General features: G+C 27.2%; 1 protein-coding gene across 1 annotated transcript in view; it reads left to right on the top strand.

Annotated features, from left to right (window-relative positions):
• The window catches only part of LOC100645124, a 253,887-nt gene that overhangs the window by 109,162 nt on the left and 138,600 nt on the right, over positions 1 to 6,125 (top strand). The window lies entirely within an intron of this gene.

Genomic DNA, 6,125 nt, shown 5'->3' with positions numbered 1-6,125 from the left:
TAAAACAGTCACTACATCAGAATGTATTATAACCTATAAACTATTAATTGAAGAGCTTTCTCAAAGGATTCTATACACCTATATATTGGAACCCGAACTGACTAACGTAGTATATGCCATACCTAAACCTAAAGGGGAAAGCGAACTAGAGGAGAGTGTGTTCAGAGAGTGTGTGAACAACGTACAACGAAGAACGTGCAATTATCTTGCCTCGTGTACAATTATTATTTCTATTTACTAAAAATATTTATACCTTTTTTTTTACACCTTTACGCTTGATTAATTAGTCCCATCATTATATTAAATACATATATGAATATCAAATGCAGCTTTTAATCAAATAATTGAATTGTTATGAAATTTTCATGTTCTTTGTAGATTTAGAAAAACAGAGTTCCATTCTATAATGCCATTATAATTATCAATTAAAATGTAGCTAGTATTAAAAATGTACGAAAGAAACTTTCGATGGATCAATTCATCATTTTGTTTTATAAATCTTCCTCTGAGGTAGCTCTTCAGCTGTGAATATTAGAGAAGTTTAATTTTATAATAGATATAAGAAAGTTATGTACACGTTTGATTCTGAGAGAAACGATATCAAATTAATTGCATACACATCGCTGTCTATGATCAATTCATTTTATTAGGGTGACGATATTCATAGGACTCCTAGTTCTCTTGTCTTAATTTAGGAATCAGTATATATTGAACAGATAGTACTTAATTAAACAGTTGCAAAACACAAGAATATGTCTATATTCGATCAATCATGTTATACGAATTTAAGAAAGACGTAAATACAACCATTGATGTGAAAAACATTTACTATACTTATATTTTTGTACTTGAGGTTGATATTATATTACGCTTAACGTTTCGAAGTAATTCTTGATATGACGTCTTAAAAAAAATAAAAGACTATTTATACAGTATATACCTCCTATAGATTTTTTTCTACAAAATGGTCTGAGAAGTTAAAGAGTATAAAAAGACAAGTTCGCAATGTAATGGATAACAATTTTGTCTTTCAATGCTTTCAAATGAGATTAACAATTAATATAAATATCGTCAATTTCTTTTTATTCTTCCGATTATATTGTTATTTATTAATTATCATAGATTAATAATTATAGATTAACTATTATTGCTTCGAATGTTTGTCATAATTGTTTAATAAAGTATTTACGAATCTATATTTATAACATCTTTTTCTTGTTTTTACTTATAAAATATTAATGTCGTATACTAATACACATATGAGATGTATGCAGTTTGCTATGAAAATTTTCGTACTTTTTATAAAAAGTCAATTTTTATTAAAATTAAATGCTGTAAAATTCCATTGTAAGATTAATATATATATATATACTATGTCAAAGTAACGAAAGCTCTGTTCTTTTATTTATATGAAATAATGTTTATATTTGTATAAACAATTATTCTTTATTTGTATGTTAAGAAATAAATATCTTATTATACTTCATTATTATACAATTTATTTAAGTAAAAATAACCTTGTTGTAAGATGTACAAGAATTTTTAATCTGTTTGATAAGTAAATATAAATACATATAATTACTGATACAATACATTACATAACAATTTTAAATAACTTATAGAAAATTTAAATGGTTTCAATGCTAGACGTATGGCTACACCATAGTAAAGTGATTTAATTTTATTTATAAGACTGATACACCTTTTTTAAATCATTTCTTCCGCTATTGTTTATGATGTGTTCTATGATACCTTATTTGAATCTATGACCCACTTTCTTAATGCTTGGGATGTGCCACCGAAAAGCTAATAACTTGAATTAATTTCACGAGGGAAAACTTTTAAAAACTCGTTTCCATGTACAAAAATGAGGTGGTTTAACTCGTACATTCATCTCCTATATAATACGTACTAACATCTCTCTCTATTTTACGGATTCTTTCATTTAATTGAGGCAAACTAAATATTTTCAGGACATATTTTGTTACATCCACCTAGAACCTCAGATAGCCATGCGCTTTTCTTTCACGCACTAATCTTAAGCATTGGGTATATGCATGACTTAATTTTGACCTACTTGTAGAAATGTAGGTTCTTAGAATAAAAATTTGTGCAAAATTTCCATCTTCGTAATACACTTCTACTAAATTATCTATTTCAGCGTTCTCTACAATATTCATTACACCAATTATTTCATTCTCTTCGATATTAGCATTGTGTTTATTGGACTAAACGATATTATGTGAGAGCATTTTACTTTGTAAACGATGTTTAGAACATAAATTGTTTTAAAGAGTGCTATTAATGTTTAGAATATTGACAAATAGAGTAGAATAAACTTTAACTAAATAACTTTAGCTCAATAGGCTTTAAATAAAGTTTAAGATACATACTAATTGCCAATAATAATTTTCACGTATGAAGGGATCACGTATGAAGGAAATAAATGTAAGTAAGATAGAAAAAGGTAAGATTGTGTGAATTGTGTATGAATTTTGTTAAATAATGTTTGTACAGGTAAATATTGCATTCGATGAATATGCCAGGAATTTGTTACTCGCCTGAAACATCAAATTCCAAAATCATTGACAGTATATCTATATCTTGCATATATGTGTGGTTGGTCTCAATTGTTTCATAAATTATGTTGCTCTTAAAATTTATACTTGTTGTTAAGAATAAGAAACGCTAAACCGTTCTACCTTTAGAAATGCTCACTACCTTTAAAAAATGGTTGCATGCTGTTATATTTAACAAGTGAAATCAAAAATTGATATATGTGTTTTCATTCATACAAATTTTAAAAACCATACTTCCATTCTACCTTCTATTTTTCAAACGCCGTTTTCTTGGAATTAGTTGTTTCCATTCACTTGTTTGTCCCATCTATCGACTTAATTGACAAGGACGTTTTGTTAGAATGATCAAAATAAGATAACCTTCTATCGATAATCTCGTTTTAAATTATAAAATATTGCAACTTTCTGTCCATAAATAATTAACGATAATTTAAACAACTTTCAAAAACGCTTCCTCTGAATTTTTATCAATTTACCACGCTAATTACGCGAGTGTATAAAAGGAGTAGTTTGTGGCCAAACAAGTTCGAGAGAAGAGAAAGAAAAATATTTCAATTTGAAAAATGCGAATTAAGTTGGACAAGTAATTTTCATGTATATTACGTTCCTCGAAAAATATTTCCACTTCAGAGTGGATTTATTTGTTCCTGGTATGTGTAATGTTGTAATGTTTTATTAGAGTATGAAGTACAGTTATGGAGTTAGTTATGTGACGATTTTTATAAGAAAACGAGATGAATCTAGCATTAAAGGCATGCTTAACGCGTTTGGTACTGAAAATTTGTTTAGTTCGTGAGAAAGGGGTTGACTTTAATTATATATTAACAATAGAAACATATTTTCCGAACAGTTTTTGTAAAAAGGAAATAATGCACTAAAATTCGAGAGACCAATTTTATCGAAAACATATTAATTGTTTAATGAATTAATAATATATGTATACAATGTGCATGGACACTTAAATACCGTTTTTATTTTTAATGATACCGCAGCATCTTTAAAGCATATAACATGTATGAATAATTGGAAGGGTAGAGTATTGTTAATTTTTTCTTAAATCTTGCAAGGTCACTACTATTTTTTGAAAGTGGAGTAAGTATTCTTTTCTATCGTATTTTTCAATGCTGAAATACATTGAAATACAGTCGAGAAACAAAAATAAGTGAATAGGTAGTGAAAATAAATGACCTTGACTATTTAATAAGTAATATAATAGCCATAATTATATTTATACAACTTTAGCAATCAATATTGTTTGAATAATTTAAAGCTATGTACAATTTTTAACCAGTAATACAACCAGAAGAGTATTCGTTGTTCCAACAAAGGATCATACCTGTTAACAACAGCAAGGAATGCTTACTTAGTTGCTGTAATAAAAGTGAAGTAAAGTATAAAATGTATATCGTTCTAATAACTGTATGTAATATACTATGTATGATAAATAAATATATACTATAATAAAACAAAAGAAAAGGGGAGCAAAAACAATAGAGAATTAAAAACCTCGCTTGACAATAGACATAAAATCCCAGTTTTATAGCCAGGAGGTCACAATTTCGATTCCCATGAGAAGTCTCCTTACCTTTTCTCTGCTTCTATGTACAAATATTCAATGTACATGTACAAAAGTTCGACAGAATTAAGTAATAATGAATCTAATTTTACGAAATATATATAATAATAACGTTTGTATACTATCCTAATCTTCCACGATGAATTACATTATTCGTATCATGACTACCTTGATATGATGTTAAATTGACATTTTATTCAACGTCCCACACAAGTAGCTAAAGCTTGTTAAAGCTTCAAACCAATAAGAAGTAGAAAAAGTTTTCGTGACGTAAAATTAAATAATGCATATGCCTGTTATAGAACTGAAGAAGCTTAAAAAGCTTCAAAGCTACTTTTATTTTTCTTAGTTGATCTATGTGTTCTATTCCTCCCCCCCGCAAAAAATTTTTCCGCTTCCCCCACCTTTTATTTTTTTAATAGATATAATAACATGGGCACGTTTTAAACAATAAAAGCTTTATTACAAAAAAAAAAAAAAAAAACTGAAAACTACAATTAACAGAATAATAACAAGGTTTCGCTATACCATATACGTGCGTTACGATATGAAGCTTTATTTATTTGTAGATATTATGGTATGAAAATTAATATTTTATTAAAAAATGTTGACGTCTCCTCCGGCAATAGTCGTCTCCTAGGTTGAAAACCGCTGTACTAATCGATGCGACTTTTTATTCTCTTCTCTAATATTTTCCCTTTTCTGAATCATAAACCTCCTTTATATCATAATAGCCAAATAACCTGCGACTTGCCCCCTTACTATACAAACTGATTAAAATTGATTTTCATCAAAAAATTAATATTTTAGACATATCAATTAAAAAATCCGTTTAACGTGTAATCTCAAGGGATAAATCCCATGATAAGTACTTCACTACCTGCTTCAGAATCACTAAATAAATATTAGTTTAAATGATGTTTTAACTTTAATTTTGTCAAATTTAGTATATGAAATACCAGAAAACGAAATGCATAATCTAGTGTTTTGCGTTGTTCTGATATTTTGTAGGGAATCTTACTATATGTTCGTTATTTGTTAGCTAATTGTGAATTAATAATATATTTTTTAATTAGATTATTAATTTAATTTAATATTTGGTGAATCCCTTGCTGTAATCGTAGCAAGATGCTGTTAGATGTTCGAACTCGAAGATCAAGGTGTTTTGATTGATTTGAAGTGCAGCCATCAAGTGGAAGCGTTTAATACGCGATTGGTCGGTATAAGAGTTGATGCGTGACTAAGTAATTGCAGGGTATTTGAAGATCGACGAACTAGTCAACTGAAATATGAGAAGATTGATATGACCCCATTAGATACCATAATTTAGGATTTGAAGTGAAGGGGGCAATTGCTAATTTTACTTAATTAATTACGAACATATCCTACCCAAAGGGAACTGACTGTATAATATTAAATAAAGGAAAGGTCTTTTCGTGTTCTTTAGAAAATGCTTTTAGAAATAATTGATTAAAAGGTTCATTAAACTTTTCGAGATGATATTGTAACATCTCAAAATTCAAGAAACTTGCAAAATCTAAAATCGATATTATTACCTACTAATATTATTTGAACGATTCAAAGTTGAATTTATATAAAATAATTTGAGAACATATTTTACAAAATAACTCGATGCTTTTCATTCATATAAAGCTGTATAATTCCATGATATATTTGAAATTTTAAATTTATACTTTTATAATTATAAATGGAATTTTAAATGTATACTTGGGCAAATTTTATTTAAAATAATGGATTATTTCAACTTTATTTTTCATTTAAATATGACATTATTTATTTATTTTTTGTCAAAATTAAATAAATAATTAAATAATAATTTTCAACAAAATCTTCAATTTTAATTCTCTTTTAAATAAAATAACGAACATTAAATATTATTTCAAAACAACATGTAACCAAATAAGGTAGGTGATATATCATTTAAATTATTATTTTTCTAATAATAGATG

The sequence above is a fragment of the Bombus terrestris genome, chromosome 7 (assembly GCF_910591885.1).
Source record: "Bombus terrestris chromosome 7, iyBomTerr1.2, whole genome shotgun sequence".
Taxonomy (NCBI): Eukaryota; Metazoa; Arthropoda; class Insecta; order Hymenoptera; family Apidae; genus Bombus; species Bombus terrestris.
The sequence above is the reverse complement of the archived record's forward strand: the minus strand, read 5'-3'. Positions and strand labels throughout refer to the sequence as shown.